We start from the raw sequence: 18535 nt of genomic DNA, 5'->3' as shown, positions 1-18535 counted from the left end.
ACAATTTTACCAGGGCTCTATTGATGGTTTAATTCTTTGGTTTTCATTCTTCTAGGTGAATACTATTTCTTATAATGTCCCCATAGATTGCATGTCAAAATAGTAAAGAAGACTCTAAAAATCGGGTCATTTATGGAAGAGATGGAGTTGAAATAATGCTTTTATTACTTAAATCTAATCACACCACTTCTCAAAATAAGCAGTAAGTCATAGATATCACAATTATAACTCGCTAGACCATTCACTTACATAGCTGTAAGAATAGTTGCTCAGATAGTGTGAATCCTGTTAACAACTAATTTATCTCTCTAATTTCTTAACCAAATAGAGTGATCAGTAACTTCTTACTGTATTCATGTGCCTGCCTGTAATCTCACCACATACACGACTGTATCATCATTGTCTTGCGGGTTAAATCTTTATCAGAAGTACCTGCCAGAATTTTGGGACTCAGGCAGGACTTCTGCTGATTCGTTTTGCATGTTTATGAGATTTGGTTATAAATATTAGAATTTTCTATAAGGAATTATTTCTTAGAACCAGGCTCTTCTTTCTCTATCCTACTAAAATGCTAAATGTTCAGATGTTAATAAAATTAAAATGATAGTCTCTGTTAGTGATTTTTTTAAAAAATATTTAAGAGATTTTATTCTAATAGCTGTAATTACAGGGCATGTTTGTCGGTCTGTTAGTGATTCTTAATGTGAGGGGGGAAAATCTGTTAAAATGCTTTCAAGATTTGCAGATACTACTATATATAAAATAGATAAACAACAAGTTTCTACTGTATAGCACAGGGAATGATATTCAATATCTTGTAGTAACAGAGAATGGAAAAGAATATGAAAAAGCATATATGTATGTGTATGTGTGACGGAAACATTATGCTGTACACCAGAAATTGACACGACATTGTAAACTGCCTATACTTCAATTTTAGAAAGAAGCTAAAAAAATACTTTTTTATTCCTTGCCTTGTAAATTTAAAACCCCAGCATTAGCATCACGATGCGGCACATTTCCCTCCAATTAACCTAAAAAAAAAATCTCATCTTTCTGGCACATTATTTAAATATTGCTAATTAAAAGCCTGCAAGTGATCTCCTTTTCTTTTTAGCTAAAGAAAAATCCATGGTCTATTGAAAAAAAATCAACAGAAGAGTGTGTAAATCAGTTATTGGATTAATTTGATTAAATCTTCATCACATACTCAAACCATGTAACTATACCTTATCTCACAATAAATAAATGCTTTGACAGAAAATGACCAAATTTGTCTTGTGGGCAGGACTGTCATCCAGCTGTGTTTCTGTGCCTGGCAGTGCAACTTCTGAGGCCGTCTCATAGGAAATCAGCCTGCCAGGGAGGGGCCCTTACATAAACTTGTGTGTATTTGCTTGTAATTGGTTCTAGTTGCTCTGATTTTTCAAGACTCACATGCATTTGTTTATCGACATCTTTTGCATTTGACTGTTGGCCTTTTGAGAAAAGGAACTTTATTTACCGTGTAAAGACCTCTGCCCACCACAGGTCTTCAGTAAATATTATCGATTCATTTTCCAACTGCTGGTCACTATTATATTATGTTTTTTTTGTTTGTTCGTTCCTTTTATTTTAGTTCTATAATACCACCATCTCCCAAATAAACTGAAAGCTTCTCCCTTTTACAAACATAGACACGCTGGTGGGGAAAACTGGGGCTGAAGGACTAGAGTGTATTATAGTGTCCCCACCGCATTTGGGATCAATACATTCTAAGGTTTCAGATGTCTTCCTAAGGAAATGTCAAGTATGTGTTTCTTATTTACAGCAGATGCTTCTTTTCACAAATCAAAGAAAGTACAGGTTTTCCACTTTGCTTTCGGAATACAGGGCTGGGTGAGGCACCCCTTTCAGCCTATCAAAGGACAGATTCCACGTTCAGAGTGTGAAGTTATGTGGATTCATATTTAATTATGTTGGCCAATTATTTTGCTACACTCACAGGAGGGGGAAGATGGTGACACAGAGGAGAATTCCCAGACCACATCAACTATTGCTATTCCTTCCTCCCAGCCATCACTTCCACACTACATATTCCTGTATCTTTTTTTTTTCCCCAAATGAAACTTTCATCTGTGAAAAGAATAGCATTGACATAAAATGCAACAGGAGGAAGTTGCATTTGGCATTGAGCAATTTGCTGGAAGGGCTTGCAGTTTAGAAATGCTTTTTTTTTTTGCTGCTTCAGAAAGAAAAATTCTTGATCTCACTATGTTTACAGTAAAAAGCTCTAGACATGTTTTTACAGCCTTGACTCAAAATTGGACTGATGTTTTACACTTGGAAATGGGAACTCTGCTTTTTTTAACCTTTAGCTCCTTGAGGTTAATATTAATGAATATTTTTCACACAGAATGTGTGTATTATATTTGTATTTCTGTCAGCTCTAATTGAGACAGCATTCAGGTGAGATTAAAAGGGGGCTTTGCAACACTTAGTGAGGTGGCCAATTCTCCATTTAATATGCTATTGTCTTGGGCAAGAAAATAGAAATTTTATGAATGATAAATTTGAGTATCTCAATCTATTTCCTTTCCTAATATTTCTCACCCTAGGAAAGAGGCCATGAATAAAAGAAAGAAATGATTTGGTTTTAAAGTTTTATTTGTGGTTTCTTATTTGTTAAGATAGAGTAAATCCTCAAATGTTAGCCACTATATATAAAAATAGATTTTAAAAAAAACACTGAATTATATAGCTTGTTTGTGAATTTATCCAAACTTAACTCCAAGGTACTTGAAATGAGACATTGGATTTTGTTTTTCTATTAGTTTGTTTCGTTTTGTTTTCAGTGTATCTCCAGCATCTCTTAAGTATCCACCATGCTAATAAATGTTAATTATCCAACTTAAAAAAATAGAGTAAATCTTGTTATAATTCTCCAAGTGAACCTCTGACATCATATTCCTACCCCAGAAAATTAGGCAAATGAAAGTGAATTATCACTCACAGGGGTAGACTTTTTTATTTGACTGTACAACCAAGGAAATAGACTTAAAATGCTTTTTCTTCTAATAACCTGTTCTTAAGAAGCTGTCTCCTCAACCCTCCACACCAGGGTGTATGAATTAGCAGTCATCAGGCTGCATCCACTCATTCATGCCCACACGCATGCCTCCATTCAGAGTTGCTTAAGGACTAAGCGCAGTGCTAATAGCTGCTCTCGTGGAGTTCCCAGCCTGCAGTAAAGCTCCCAGGAAGAGCGCAAACATGCGGTTAATGCTTTCCGTATTTCAAAAGCTGTGTTTGCTTGCTTTTCCCGCATCCTTCTTCAGGAGAGTTGCTTTGCCCGGAAGACTCACCCCAGGGTTGCAACACCACAGCAGCAGTGAGTCTGGTGGACAGAATCTCTTCTCCAAGAGAAGCTGCAGCCCCAGCTCCGATGCTGTTAGTTGCATCTCTCAAGGGCAGCTTGGACAGCTGGCATGGCCAGCTAATCTCTTGTCTTTTCTGACCTCTTCTGACCTCATTTCATCCATAAGTAATGTCTGAAGTTTCATGCACTGGACGATGCTCTGGCTTCGATAATGTAATGATTAGGGTCCTGCAGTCAACCAGTTGGCCAGATGAGCATGGAGCGCATCTCTCCCAGACGGCCTCGGCGCCTGACAGATGGCTGTGTCAATTGTGTTTAAAGACCCTGTGTGTGCCTGTTCCCTTTCAGATCCCTTTAAAGCTGTACCAGCCAAGTTAAGTGTGAGAGAGAAAGTCTAAACATCAGGGCTGATACGAAGTTCAAAAACCACTGAGAAAAAATAAGGGGAAGATGATTTGAAAGGACAGGATGCAGACAGGGGGGTAGGTATGTTTGGGGCATTGTCTGTGAAACTGGTCCCAGCAGTATCCTTTTCCATTCATTCTAGTCCTTTCACTTTAAGTCCAGGATCTCATTCTCCCATCCAGCTCTTAGGTGTGGTTAAGAAGAGCCCTCCTCAAGTTGAACACAACCCCTAGATTTCAGGCACCAGTTGTCCCTCAGCAGGGTGTCTTGGTGCAGTGCCCAGCCTACCCAACTGTCTCTGTTAGCTTGCTTACCTAGTGCTTCTTTAGTAACGTCAGCAGAAGGCAATGGATCTCTTTTCTTAGAGCATCAGAAGCTCACCACCTCTGAAAAGCACAGGCCTGGACAGTCACTCCAAACCAGTTGCTTCTCCTCTCTCAAAAAAAAAAAAAAAAATAGATAAAAATAAAAATGAATTTTATAATCCAGCAACTATTTTAAACAAACATTTTTTACAATCCAGCACTGGGGGGCCATTTTTGTCACTCACTTTGATTCATTCATTCAGAAAAACATCATAAAGTATACATTCTCTTCAATGCTGTATTTAGATGCCCTGAGAGGTAACAGAGTGGATAAAGCACAGCTGCTGTCTGCGCTCCCAAAGCTCACGGTATAAGAAGGAAGACGAATGAGCTTTCTTTTGTGTATCTTATTAGACCCTAATGAACTGAGCACTTTTTACCTGGAAAGGAGCCTGAGCTTCCTGGCAAGTTACCTTGGAACTGTAAGATGACTGTGAGTCCTAGAGGGGCGGGGGAATCAGGGGGTCATGGTCATGCGCAGCAATGTTTAACCGAAGCTCAGTTCTGCTCATCTAAATCCCCCCACAGTGTCTCTATTGAATCCAGCCTCGTTTCTTCAGCTGATTATTGTCATCACAACCTGGAGAACCGCCCGCGTCCTAAATCTTCTCCTTGCACCAGTCTCTTCTAGAAGGGCCAATGTCCCTTCCTTATAGCTCTCAGAGTTGTCATAAAAAGGATGTCAGATCATGTCATCTGTCCTTTGCTGCAGGCTTTCTCCATTAGCTTTCTGTTGCCTGTTTTGTAAATTCCAAATGCCTTAGCTTAGCATAGGAGGGCTTGTGGTGTCTACTTCAAACCTACTTCCTAGTCTTATTGTCCATCATTCTGTCCCCTGTCCCCCGCCCATCCCCCCATACAGCCTAAGCTTCCTCCATGCTGACGTCCTGACCGTCCCCAACGCTCTGCTCATCCCTGACTCCAGGCGTCCACACACCCTTCTTAATCACCTTCGTCCAGCTGGTAAGCTTCCCCTCGCACATCAGAGATGCAGACCTCAGATGCAGTCTTGCCCCATTTGGCCTGGCAGGCAGTGCTAGTCCTTCCTGGGAGAAGCCATGGCACTTCTTTATTCCATGTAAAGATGATATTCTAGGTTTTCTGCTTGCATGTGTCCTCTCCACTAAATTATGAGTTCCTTGAGGGAAGGGGGTGTGTCTCACCTGATCTTTTATCCTCGGGACCTAGTGAGTTCCCTGGCATGGAGTAGCATGCTAGCAAATGCTGCTTGAATGAACAGATGTGAAAGAGAAATGGACTGTGCCTACTCCAAGGCCATATGTCATCAACACCCGCCCTATTCATTGTTTAAAAGAGCTCAATGACAAAGTCATTCCATGGATGTTTCCAGGGCGAGTATGTGACCACTGCTGGTACGCATCTCATTCAGTATTCTGGAAGAAGAAGCAACTCATGCTTTGAATGTAGCTGCAAAAAGCCAAGTTCAGTATACAAGAAGATTACTTCTTAAGCACAGAACCGCTGTCCCTGACTTCCCCCAGCTCCCCCATTATTAGCAGCTGGGTCAGGCCTCTCTGTACAGAGCTGCTGACAACCTTTATTTTCCCTTATTATTTTCCTCTGGCTGTGAAGAAGTACAGCCGTGCTGTTCGGGTGATTTCTGCTCTGTGATGCCAAGATGTTTCAGAACAATGTTATGATGCCTGGTCACACCTACTACCACTGAGACAAGCCCAGAAGTTAAATTATGAAGCAAACGTAAGCTTTGAAGAAATTTTTATTTAATCTGTATTCCCCTGTTTCATCTGCACATCCATCCAGCACAATCTGCATCATTATTAGCCACATCAACTTGCTTAAAAAAAAAAAAAGAGGGAGAGAGAGAGTAAAAAGTAAGACATCTGTGTTATAGCATTAATATATTCAAAGGTTTTTACTTTCATCTTGCAGGCATTAACAGTGTGTAAATGCAGTGTAAGTGCAACTTAACCACAGCACGAAGTCAGCAGAAGGAAAAATGTGCTTCGGAGCCTAGCGAAAGAAAGGAGAGGGCCACAAAAAAAAAAAAAAAAAAAAAAAAAAGAAAAGAAAAGAAAAGAAAAGAAAAAAAAAAAAGAAAGAAAAGGTATGTTTGTATGAAGGGGACAACCAGGTTAGGAATTATGCAAGGAGCGGAGCTTTCTCTGTAAATAGAGTATTTTGCCTATTGCTCTTACAGAGCTTCCTCTCTAATTGCCATTGCAATTTCTAAGGCACCGAGGCACCCCTCAAGCAGTGTGCTGAAGGTGTGTTTGTGCTGCTATGCCCTCTGGCTTGGCTGCCAGCCTATTCCCTTAGATCAGAGCCAGAAGGCAGACTGTTTTCGAATACCGATCACCTCACCCGGACCTAATCCTTTGAGTTCTCTTTGGCATCTATTCCTTCTGCCAGCTTCCTCTTCTGTTCCTCTCTTTTCTTCTGAAGTTGACAACAAAGACATCCTCAGGGCCCTCCTTGATGTAAGACCACTCTTGATGTTATTACAGTGTGGTTTTTTTTTGTACCCTAAAGTTGTGCTACTTTTATATTCAGCTAGCACAATATTTGCACACCAGAAGATAAAGAAAATGTGAATATGTTATACAGAGTGATAGTTTCTTTTTAATTTGTACGCCCTCAGTGTTTTTTTTTTTTTTTGATGTAAACCCTTTCCTTTCTCTGTCACTCATCTCCATACCTGACCAAGAACCTGAAGGTCTCCCTTTATAGAAGATGTTACTTCTATACCTTAAATTGGCCTAACCTGCCACTTTTAATTTTAAAAATATGGCTGTACGAGATATGGATGAATATGGAATTTCTGTGAAGCACAAAACTTTTGAACGGTTCTGTCCTCTGTGATAGTGAGTTTTTAAAGGGAAATCTCCAAAGAGCTAATTAGTAGACAAGTAGAGCTCAGCCTGAACAAAGCTGAAAAGATAGCAGATAACTAAAAGGACCTGGCCATAGCTGACAAAAATCAAAGCCCTGACAGAGAGCTGGCAGTAACCTTGGGCTGCTAACTGACAGGGACAATAAAAAAAAAAAAAAAAAAAAACCCTCTGAACCCGGCAGAGAGTGACAGCCCCACTACAGTCTCTCCCGAAGAGCACGATGTCTCCACCGCGAGGAAGCGGGAGTCTTCCAGCAGGCGAAACGGAGGGCTTTTTGCCGCCCACCTCAACTCCAGGAGATGCAAGCTGGCTCGGTTCCGAGTGCCCCTATAGAGGAGTGAGACAGAGAGAGAGATGGAACCCAGGAGTTTGTAAAGTTACTCAAAAAGTTCCAGGCTGGTGGTAAACTTGAGAGTGGAGTCGTGGGAAGGGAAAATGTGGAGCAGGCGAGACAGAGAAGGAGCCGGGCGGTGGTTCGTGGTCCAGGGGGATGTGCAGACCAAGCGCTGAGGGAAAGCGCTGGCTGGGGAAAGCCAACACAGGCGAGGACTTAATGAGCCCCACGAACCAACAAAATATGGTTGGAAATAAAAGGAATGATGCTTGAAAGAAACCTGAGGCATACCAGGAAAAAAAGAAAGTAGGAATCAAGGAAAAGAGTAACCACAGGGGTGAGAGTTGTTCCGTATGAGAAAACATCATTTGTAAGGAAGGTGTTGGAGCAGAGAGCTGTATTTTCAAACTCGTGGAAAGGAGACAAAACACAAAAATAATGATCTTTTAAAACCCCTCTTTAACTCACTAAGAAGAGAGAGTGCTCTGATAGGTTTATATTAGGTTTGGGCGCTAATGAGCCCAGTCTAAAATTCCGAGGGTACCAAGAGAAAGGATTCTTCCTTCAACTGAGTGATCTTCAGATTTCTCTGTGTGTTTATAAGATTCCATTATACAAATGATTCTATTTGGGAAAGAAGCCAAGCACTAACAAAGTGCTCCAACTACGAGGAGGGAGAAAATTTGAAAGCAAGCACTTAAAAAGCGTTCGGCTTTGAAACCCAAATGCTAATAACATACATTAGGTGGTTTTCATGATCCCTAAATAAGGTCTTCGCTGCAGACAAGTTCTTCTGGTTCTATATTTATTCCTCCCAGAGATAACTGAACTCTGAATCCTTACAGACTTTGCAGCATGGAAGACATGACCAGGGTTTTTAGACTCCAGGGACGTCATCTCAGAGGAAACCAGAGAACCAGGCGAAAGCTTTAGAAGGGTAAAGCCGAGGGATGTTTTAAAAGAAGGGCATATAAATATGCTTACATTCAGGGAAAATGTCTCTCAATTTTCTTGCTCAGACTCCAGTGTCTGCAATCATATACCTCGAAATGTGTATCATATTGATATAATTATATTTTTATGATAAGTATTATTATATGTGCCATTCATCTGAAGAGTGTCATTGAATTCTCCCTGCACCACAATCCCATTTCCATGAAGAACACATCTGACAAGTTAAAAAGCTTGGCTTGGCTCAGAATGAGTCTGATCTCATACATCTATCAGAATCCAAGCAGGAATGACAGATAATTGAGAAAGGTCTCCCTAAGCCAAGCAAATATTTGAAGACTTGGACCATGGAATGGCTGCCCTGTATTAAACTTGGAGTAAAGGGAAAATTTTACTCTTTTGATTTGAGTTTAAGATTTAACATCCGTTTTGAAAAAAAAAATGTACATCAGAACACTGTGTTTTAAAAAATATATCCACTCATATTTAGAGCAGAGGATATAATCTAAAACAAGCTCTTTTTAAAATTAAGTTAAAAAAAAAAAGCAAGTAACTTAGAAACATAAAGTGCAGCCTAGCAAATTGGGTTTTAAATCACATCTACAGGAAAAACTAAGGGTTCTCAGTCTCGTATTTAATAATGATGCTACTAATTCAGGCATGGTAGAACATGTTGTGAGTTATTTTCTCTAGGAGCGGAAATAGATTTTTGGTGAGCCATTGGTAGGGCTAAACCAAACATCTTTATCCCAGAATACTGGCACATATCTGGGGTGCCTGCAGGATTCAAAATAGTAATAGGGAGGATCCGGAAAAGTTTTGATCCCTTGCTGTACAAAGGAGATTCCCACGGCTCAGAAAGGTTGAGAAATTCAAGCCACATGTTACCTGCACAGTGGCTAAGCCAGGAGGAGAGCACAGGAGAGCCTGACTCTCTCCACCAGACCTTTGACTATTGGGAGACACATGAACCACACTGGTTTAGCCCTGTCTAGTTTATTGGCCTGCTTTGGTGTAAATCAGTGATGGTGAAGTTAAACTGTCCAAATATAAAGGCCCTGATGGTCATCTCTAGGTAGTACCTCTTTTTATTGAAATCCAACCCCGCTTCCTCTCCTGAAAGTACCGCTCTTGTTTTCTTAGTCTGCTTGGGCTGCTATAACAAAAGGCCAGAGACTGGGTGACAGACCTTTATTTCTCACAGTTCTGGATTCTGGAAGTTCTTGAGCACAGGGTGTCAGTGTGGCCAGGTTCTCGGTCAGGGCCCTCTTCCTCACTGCCATCTTGTCACATGGGGTGACACAAGCTCTCTGGTCTGTTCTTATAAGGACACTCATCCCCTCATGCCTCATCTAATATTAAGTACCTCTCAAAGGCCCCACTTCCAAATACCATCACAGTGGGGACTAGGGTTTCAGCTACGAATTTTGGGGAGACACATTCAGTTCATAACACTTGCCATTATTTGCAGTTCTCTCCTTCATTTACCTTCATAAGACACATCAATTTGAGAAAACCCAAGTCAATTATTGGTTTTTCCCTTCTAGCATGTGCAGTGATGTCTGGCATATAGAAGGTATTCAATAATATTTTTTGAATGAGTGGGTGAACGAGTTTTCAGTTCTTAGTTGAAAAGCAGACAGTGGCTCACCTCATTTTTTGAAAGATAACTATTCATATGAATCTTGAATAGAACTCATGAACATGACCCTAATAGGCTCACTGCTTCTTCTCTCAACTTTCCTGGTGGTTACTCCTTCCTGATCGCCTGTCTATAACTTACTGATTGAAACATCTCCTAAGATGGATTGATTGATGCAGATGCTAAAAGCTCTTCCCCTCTGAACATATGTTTGTTTGTGTACTTAAGCGATTTTTTTCCTTTGTGGTTCCCTGGGACAAAACCTTGAAGTGTGTCATAGCAAAATGGAAGAGTTGAAAATACATCATCACGTAGACACAGATTACATATGTTTCATTTACATAATGTGGGACAGATTTCCTTTTTTCCTGTGAAATTTCTTCATTGCAGACTCTTTGATGGATTCTTCAAATTCTTCAGTGACTTTGGATAGATGCTTTCCATTCTTTTTAGGTCATCCAACTCAGCTTTTTAAACAGACTCTGCAGCAGCACCCACATACATCACTATCAACATAAAATTATACAATTACTACATTTTCCCAGTCTCCACACACTGCAGTTAACTCATCTCAACATTGACTTCCTTTTTCTCTTCCTTTTAGACTAGAGAACAAAACAATTTCTAAAGGAGAATACAGCTTTTAGTTTAAGGGGGGAAAAAAAAGACAAAGTAGCCTGAATAGTAAAAGCTTTGCACTTACCCTTTGACAATTACAATATTCTTTAGGAAATGCCTCAAAAGATATCAATGTTAAATGCCAAAACATCTCTAAGAAATGACAGAAAGAACATTCAGTATCATTATGTTAGCATAAAGTGTCAGCCTCCACCCTCAGTAGTCAATGTGACCTCACTGCATTATTTTCATGGTAGAAGCATAGATCATTTCTCTCTCTCTCTCGTTTCTTTTTTTTCTTTCTTCTTTCTTTTTTTCTTTCTCTCTTTCTCCTTCCTTGCTTCCATCCTTCCTTTTGTCTCAATATATCACTGGAAAGTATGAAAAAATTATGTCTGAGAGTCTTTAAAAACATTTGTTAATATGATTTTCTTTTGTTTCTTTTTGAAGATTTACTTAAAGGGTTTTTTTTTTTTTTAAAGTCCGTATACTTCAGTGGAGGCTATCTTATACCCATCATTTATGTGCATTTAGAAACTCCTTGTAAACTAAAATTTCTGATGTCATTTAGATTCAGATGAGGATTCTTGATGGGAAATTTTTCTCTATATATTTTTATATGGAGACTCCTATAATTCTACAAATGAAATAAGTTACAAAGAAATTATCTATAAAGTTGATGCTTGTAGAAAGACTAAGACCTATGGTCCTAGGCTGACTTTTCTGGGTCATTCTTTAAAAAATGACATAGTAAACAATTTTATGGTTACCAGGGGAAAGGGGATGGAAAGTGATAAATTTGGGAGTTTGAGATTTTCAAAGGTTAACCACTATGTATAAAAATAGATAAAAAACCGATTTCTTCTGTATAGGATAGGGAACTATATTCAATATCTTGTAATAACCTTTAATGAAAAGAATATGAAAGCAAATATATGTATATATATGCATGATTGGGACATTGTGCTGTACACCAGAAATTGACACATGTAACTGACTATACTTCAGTAAAAAAAAAAAGAAAAAAATTAGTTTTTTTAAATGATGAATCATGTTTTTTTCCTAGATATAGAGACTAAATGTAGAGAATCCTTTGTTTCTTATTTAATTTTACAAGATTCTGCCTTATGAAACAGAGTAAATAAATTAAAGATCTTGAATATAAAGTGAGTCTACATAATCAAATTAACTTGACAAAACTAGTTGAATTAAATCAGTTATGTGCAGAACAAGTAGTTGGATTCAATCAAACGCTATTTATAAAAGAACTCTGTTTAATGAACTCTGTCTCTTGTGCTTGTGTGTGTGTATACATATGCACACATATGTACAATTATGTATATAGAAGAAGTAGATAATTGCTTAACTCCCAAAATAGTTCTTCAAAGTACATCACTCCTAAACACATAGCTCCAATATCATAAATGGCGTGTAGAATGAATGATAAGTCCATGAAAGCCGATTTAACTGTTAAATGTGCAGTTAGTGCACACTGGCAGTGAAAATTTGAATATATCCCCTTAGCCAAATTTTACTTTATAATTTGAGAAATGTTAATTGTGCTTATGACACAGCTTTTCTTGCCCTTTATCACGTAAGATATGATTTATTAAGTTTCTATCTCTTTGTTTAGCTGGATGGGATTAAGAGTAAAATTTATAAACTGAGGAACTGCCGCAGTATATCCTTATCTAACTCACTGTGACTTTGTAGGTTTCTCCATTCCTCAGTCATCTTATTTGTAAAACAATGATTCCAATTAGAAGTGAGAAACACACACACTCAAAAAATAAAAGGTGGCGGACTAATGCTTGCAGTGATTGCATTCGCTGTCTCCCAAGTGTCCCCACTTTTCAAATACATAAACCATCGCTAACAGAATCTACTACATGGTGTTCGATTAGTAGCAGATACTAATTGTTTTGGTGTTTAAATTTAGAACTGTACTCTGAGGATCACATTTTGCTTATCTGTGGTAACAATTTCCGTCTTAAAGTCTTCATGTAAATGCTTGTTGAGGATTCCCCGCCCCCAATTTTACAGATGGCAGAATAAGGGAGTAAGTGTGTTAGGAAAGTTTTAAAGTTAAATTCATGACTTCCTGATTCTTGATTTATCCAGGAGACCCATCCTGGTCAGTTGCCTCTTTGAACAAACTGATGAGAAATTCACTCTCTTCTTTTTCATAAACAGTCACAGAATAATATTTAATATTAAAGTGAACTTTAATTAAAAAATACTTTCCAGGTATAATAGCCTAATGCCTTTTAATATAATTACTTCAGAGTTAATTTTTCTAGGTGAAGATAAAGATACTATGCTTTTCTCCAGATAATTCTTGTCTATGTTTTATTATCAAATCAAATGATGCATATATCACAGAATTGATTAAGTAATGCTCACAGTAAGACCAACAATGGGTGCACTCAGCTCTGGATTGAAAGCCTTGTAAAAGCCAGCAGCTGTTCTATGTTAGGGCCAAATTATGCATGATGAGTGTCTAATTTAAGGACAGCACAAAGCGCATTTCATCCAAACAGCAAAGAGATTGATGTGACATATTCAATATATCTCTTACAGAGTTTGGATTGACCTTACTGAGATGAGGAATCAGTGAATGCCACTCTCTACTTTTGGTTCAGAAACCAGGGAAGGGGGTAAATTTTCCTTTGGGAATGACTTATGACTTGTTCATGCTGCTGAATGATTCCAAGTACCTTCCTATTTAAATAGGAATTTCTGGGTTCAGTACTGAGGCGCTGTGCATTGTAATTGAAAGCCAGCTGTCCCTTTCCTCAATATACCTACAGAATATAAAGGTACTCAGTGGTGTAAGCATGCCAGCAAATTCAGAAAATCAACTGCAAACTTTTCCTTTAACAACTCATCTTACATTTATGAAATACTGTGGTTGAAGTATATCAGATAAAATAAATATTTTAAACCTGGCTAAATAGAAAACATTACAGATCCTGCTGCCTTCTTTAAATTTCATAAATTATTTCAAAGAAGCAGCATCTAATTGTACTTGGTTTCTCATATTCCAAAGCAGGCCACGTGGAGCCACACACCACTTCAGAACCCAGAGGCCAATCAGTCCTATGCTGTGCTCTATCGACACACAGCTCCCAGGTTACAGAGGACATTTCCATCATACTCATCATTCTATTCTGAATGTCTGTCCCAGTGCCTGGCACATAGTTGGCAATCAAAACAGTATGTTTTGAGTGAAAAAATGATTGGATGGGAATGGAGCAATTATGGCTATTCAGTTGCTTTCAGCTCTAAAGATGTTTTATCTAGGTAACTAGGTGGACAATTTCTTACAATTTCCATTTTTTTGCTTCCTACAGAGAATGTAGCATAATGTATTACACATGGTGTGGTGAGACCCTTAGAGGTTGAATCATTAAGGTGATGTACTATCATCAGGTAAATGATAAGACCACTTAGAGGAAAGAACACATGCTTTTGAAACAGATTTATGCTTGTATCCCAAGAAAATTAAAATCTCAGCCCCTCTGGTCCCTTGTCTTAAAATACTCACCTTGAGGAACTGTTTTGTTAGCTGAGAAAATGAATATAAACCGTCTAGCATCACACATATATGGTAGATCTGGATTACATATGAGTTCCTCCCCTTTCCTTTATAGCTGTATATAGGTGATTGTTAGAGACATATGGAGAATTTGAGGGCAAGAATTCTTAAGAATGCATTAAAATATTAACCTTCTGTTTTAACTTCACAGTAACCTGTGAATTATGCATCATTCTGCTGTTTTTACTTAGTTGGATGTCCTGTCATCTGCTTATTATTTGATCTAGTCTCTTTACAAAACACAGAATCTGGCTCTTGCCTTAGATGGACTCATCATCCAAATTAAGCATAGACACATAGACACAGACTTTTAGCAAGAGCAGAAACAGTTACTTAAAGGAAATCAACATTAAACTCAACGGGCCATAGTAAACCCATATTAAATCCACGTGTGATGCACTCTCCTCTTGACAGGATAATTGTAGGCGTGAGTGAGGTTGGAGGGCGAAGTGATTGCACAGATGGTGGGAGGGTGGAAGACAGGTGTTGAGTAGACTCAACCTTCCCACTAGTCTGTTCAACTTAATGATTTTCAATATGTTTTTTGCCCCACATCTCCATTTTTATTCATATGGGTTCTGCAGATGGCCACTGAGTAAACAGAGACAAATGACAGTAGAGTATGTTTAAATATTAAACAGGACATTGACAAGGGCTGATCTGCCCATTGGAAAGTTAATTGTAGACATGGTGTCCTTTCATGATGAGAGGCTCTAAGTGTTTAATGCCATCGGTGGGCATGAACTCTGAAAGCTACAAGCAGATTTGGCTCTCAGAAGATAATCACCAAATCCAACAATTTTATCTGATCACTTATGTTGATGTTAACAGTGTATTAGTGTCTGCCCTAGTGCCTGTCATCACCAGAAAGGAACAAGCATGCTCAGCTTATGTCAGTTACTTTATTTTTTACTTTTATATTTTGCTGTTATTATTATTATTATTTTATTGAAGTATAGTTGATTTATAATGTTTCAGGCATACAGCAAAGTGATTCTTTTTCAGATTCATTTCCATCATAGTTTATTACAAGATATTGAATATAGTTCCCTGTGCTTTACAGTAGGTCCTTATTGTTTATCTATTTTGTATACAGTACTGTGTATCTGCCAGTAACTTTAAAACAATTTTTGGGAACATGGGAAGACAACTGGAAGCTGCATTTGATTACCTTTGGCCCTACTGGAGACTGTCCCAATCCAACGGGCAACCTTTGGTCAAAAGTCCTCATGACAGTCATCCTGGCATGTTAGAAACTGGCCATTACACTAAGCAGCACAGATTCGGGATGCCGTTGTTTCAGAATAAGCATGAGGGATTGGTGACTAGTGTGAAGAAGATGTGTAATTGCACATCAGGGGAGGACGAGACTTGCTTTGAAGAACACAGTGTCAAGGAAGCAGAGAACCAAAGATAATTACTAGTCTTCTTTATTTCATACAAAATGCTTCTCTTGACTCCAACTACATTCTGCCCTTCAGGCAGATTCCATCTTAACTGTAAAGCACTGCAAGCCCTCTGCTTACAGATGCTGAAAAAGTTGTGAATGCTGAGCATCACGTGGCTTGCGTGGGGTACTGCGGCTGGTACCGCTCTGCACACGAAGGACTCTTGAGCTTGCTACGTACAGGAACGCCTGTACATCTGTGAGCTGGCTTTTCTGCTACTCTACCTGGTCTGTCAGTGTCCATTTTTCACAGCTAAATTAAGCCAAAACATTTAAATCATGTCTTATTTCCTGGGAGATAACTGCTCCGCTTTCTGTAAACAGGTATAGCCATACTTAATTTTGTCAAGAACAGTGTTGAGCGCAGCCGGGCACCACCAGGAAGATTCCAGCAACATAAGGTTAATTCATGTCTGGATAATAATAGCTTTTAAGTGAAGTAATATCACTTCTATCCCTTGATAAGGTCCCTCTATACCTAATATGTGAGAATAATTGATTTCATGTAAAAGAATAAAATTATAGCTATAACTTAGTAAAATTAAATGAAAGACCTCGATGTATCATAAGTAGCTTAAACCACCAGAATTATAAATGAGCAACGTGCTCGTTATTCAGACTGCCAGTCTTTTGTTACCTGCGTAACTGACAGTGGCTACCCCACGTCTCAGTGTATTCACATCCTGTCTCCTTCTCTTTGCCCACTTTTCCCTGCTGGGCTGTCTCAGTCGTCTGGTGGAATCTTTTGCATTTCACTACCTTCTTGCTGAGCTCATTTTCCTGCTCTCTGCTTCTCCCTTGTATATCCTCCCCCTTTTCCTCTTTATTTTGCAGCTCTCTATTTTGCTCTCCCATTTCCCTTCCACCAGCCCTTTCTCTTTGGCAGCTGCACATACTTTACCAATTTCTTGTCCTCTCCTTCGGTTCTTTGCTCTTTTTTTTTTCTACCCTCACTCATGATTTCTCTCAGGAAACTCTGCTGCTTTTCAAAGGAGAGAAGGAAGTTAAATTCCTTAACAGGTCAGGAATGAAGCCTGTGTCTCTAATACAGTCAGGAGAAGATGCTCATTGGATGAACCAGAGAGCTCCTGCTTTCGGGAAACAAAAACATGCGATGTGACCGGGATTTCTCAAGACTTTATTAGCACCATTTTTTCCCCCAAGAAGTTAGCCTTGATGCCTGAGTTCTATTACTAAAGCTAGTCCTGTGGAAGAAGGCATTCATTACCAGATAGAGGATAAATATTAGCACATTTTTGATAAACTAATATTACACATACAGCAAACTGAAACAACCACACAGTCACATGAGATCAGGGTTTTTAGAATTTAGAGTCGCAAAGTTGCAAATGTTACAAAAATTTAAACAGCATGGTAGGTTGCAAGACTAATTGGGTATCCCCTACCACGGAGGAGGCAATAAAATTAAGGACAGATTCATTTTTTTAATGGGATGGAGAGGAAAGGACAATATGAAGGGAATGAAGAATGACTTGAACACACGTGGTACCCACTTTGTCTCTGGGCAGATGGGGTGCTGGACTAGGTGTGGATAGCTTTGACCTCAGAGACTGTTCACCCACTTGTGAATTTTAGCTACCCAAATCCCAAAAGTCACAGAAAAAGGGGTATGAAGGCTTGAAGTCTTTTATGTATTCATGCAGTCAAATAATTATTATGTTTGTGCTCAGCCCTATTTTTGACAATGAGAACATAGTAATGGACAAAACAAAGTCTCTGCTCTTACGGAGCTTACATTGTAGAGTAGGAGGCAGATAATAAATCCTTAAACCTATGAATGAACCATTACGATTATTACTACTATTGTCATTACTACTACTACTGCTACGCGATTACTAATAATGATAATTAACAGTTAAATAATGCTTACAGAAGATGGCGGAGTAGAAGGACGCTCGCAGGTCACCCTCTCCCACAAATACACCAAGACCCACATCTACAGACCCACTCAGCCAACCAGAGCACCTGTGGAACTCCGACAGAACATCGCCCTCTTCAAAAGATAAAGACGCCAAAAATCTGGTAGGAGAAAAGGAAAAAAGAAAGAACAAAAGGCAAAGCAGCGCGGGACGGGTCCCGCGGGGAGGGAGCGGCAAAGGAGGACTGGCGCTCGCTCTCTGGGTCTCCCCTCTCCAACTGAGAGGCCAGCGGGACGGAGGGGGAGCCTCCGAGGCTCGGATCTGTACAGAGCAGCCCTTGACTAACAGAACTAAGTTAAACGGGCACAGAGCGTCCCCCCGACACCCAGCCTGAGACGAGGGCCGGCAGCGGCGGGCAGGGCCAGGCTGCACAAGCCGGGCAGAGGACAGGGGGCGGCTGCACGGAGGCAGCCCCGGGGGACTGCAAGGGGCTGCGCGCCGTGGCTGTGGGTGCACAGGGCAGAACAACCTGGGCCCTCCATAAAACAGCAAGGTTGATGTGCTCTCGGGGGAAGGGTGCACACCCCCATCTCTGAAAACCCGCGGAAAGTTTTCGGGGGGAAGAGAGGCGGGGATCAGGCACAGCCGCCATATCCTCCAGCACTGATCACCCAGGCGGGGGCGGGGGTGAAACCTGCATCCAAACCAAAGGGCTTAGCAGCCTCAAAGGCCAGATTGAGACTGGCCTGCAGCCCGGGGCAGATAGGATCCTTCCATCCTGGTCCCTCAGAGAACTTGCTCCACAAAGACAAACAAGGAGCTGGGTTTTGGCTTGGAGCAGGGACAGGGCTGTGCCTCAGTCTTCCCTGAGCCCACCTGCGGAGCGCCGACCAGGGTGGAGCGCGCAGCCGCACAGAGAGCGGAACTACCGGCGGTGCAGGTAGAGGGAGAGCGGCCCCCCCGCCTTTCGGGCAGGAACACAGCCCCTGATCGAGGTGCTGGGAGGGGGCACGACCCGCCCTCCTACCTGGCCAGTCTGCAACATCTGACTGCAGCATCCGGAG

At 40.2% G+C, this 18535-nt stretch overlaps 1 protein-coding gene across 1 annotated transcript in view; it reads left to right on the top strand.

Annotated features, from left to right (window-relative positions):
* Positions 1-18535, top strand: part of TTC29 (tetratricopeptide repeat domain 29) — a 724023-nt gene that overhangs the window by 440332 nt on the left and 265156 nt on the right. The window contains exon 8 of the mRNA XM_032464537.1: positions 4991-5091. The gene's annotated coding sequence lies outside the window, so the exon portion shown is untranslated. The remainder of the gene's footprint in view (positions 1-4990; positions 5092-18535) is intronic.

Source organism: Camelus ferus, chromosome 2 (genome assembly GCF_009834535.1).
Source record: "Camelus ferus isolate YT-003-E chromosome 2, BCGSAC_Cfer_1.0, whole genome shotgun sequence".
Taxonomy (NCBI): Eukaryota; Metazoa; Chordata; class Mammalia; order Artiodactyla; family Camelidae; genus Camelus; species Camelus ferus.
This window is presented reverse-complemented; position numbering and strand designations above follow the sequence as displayed.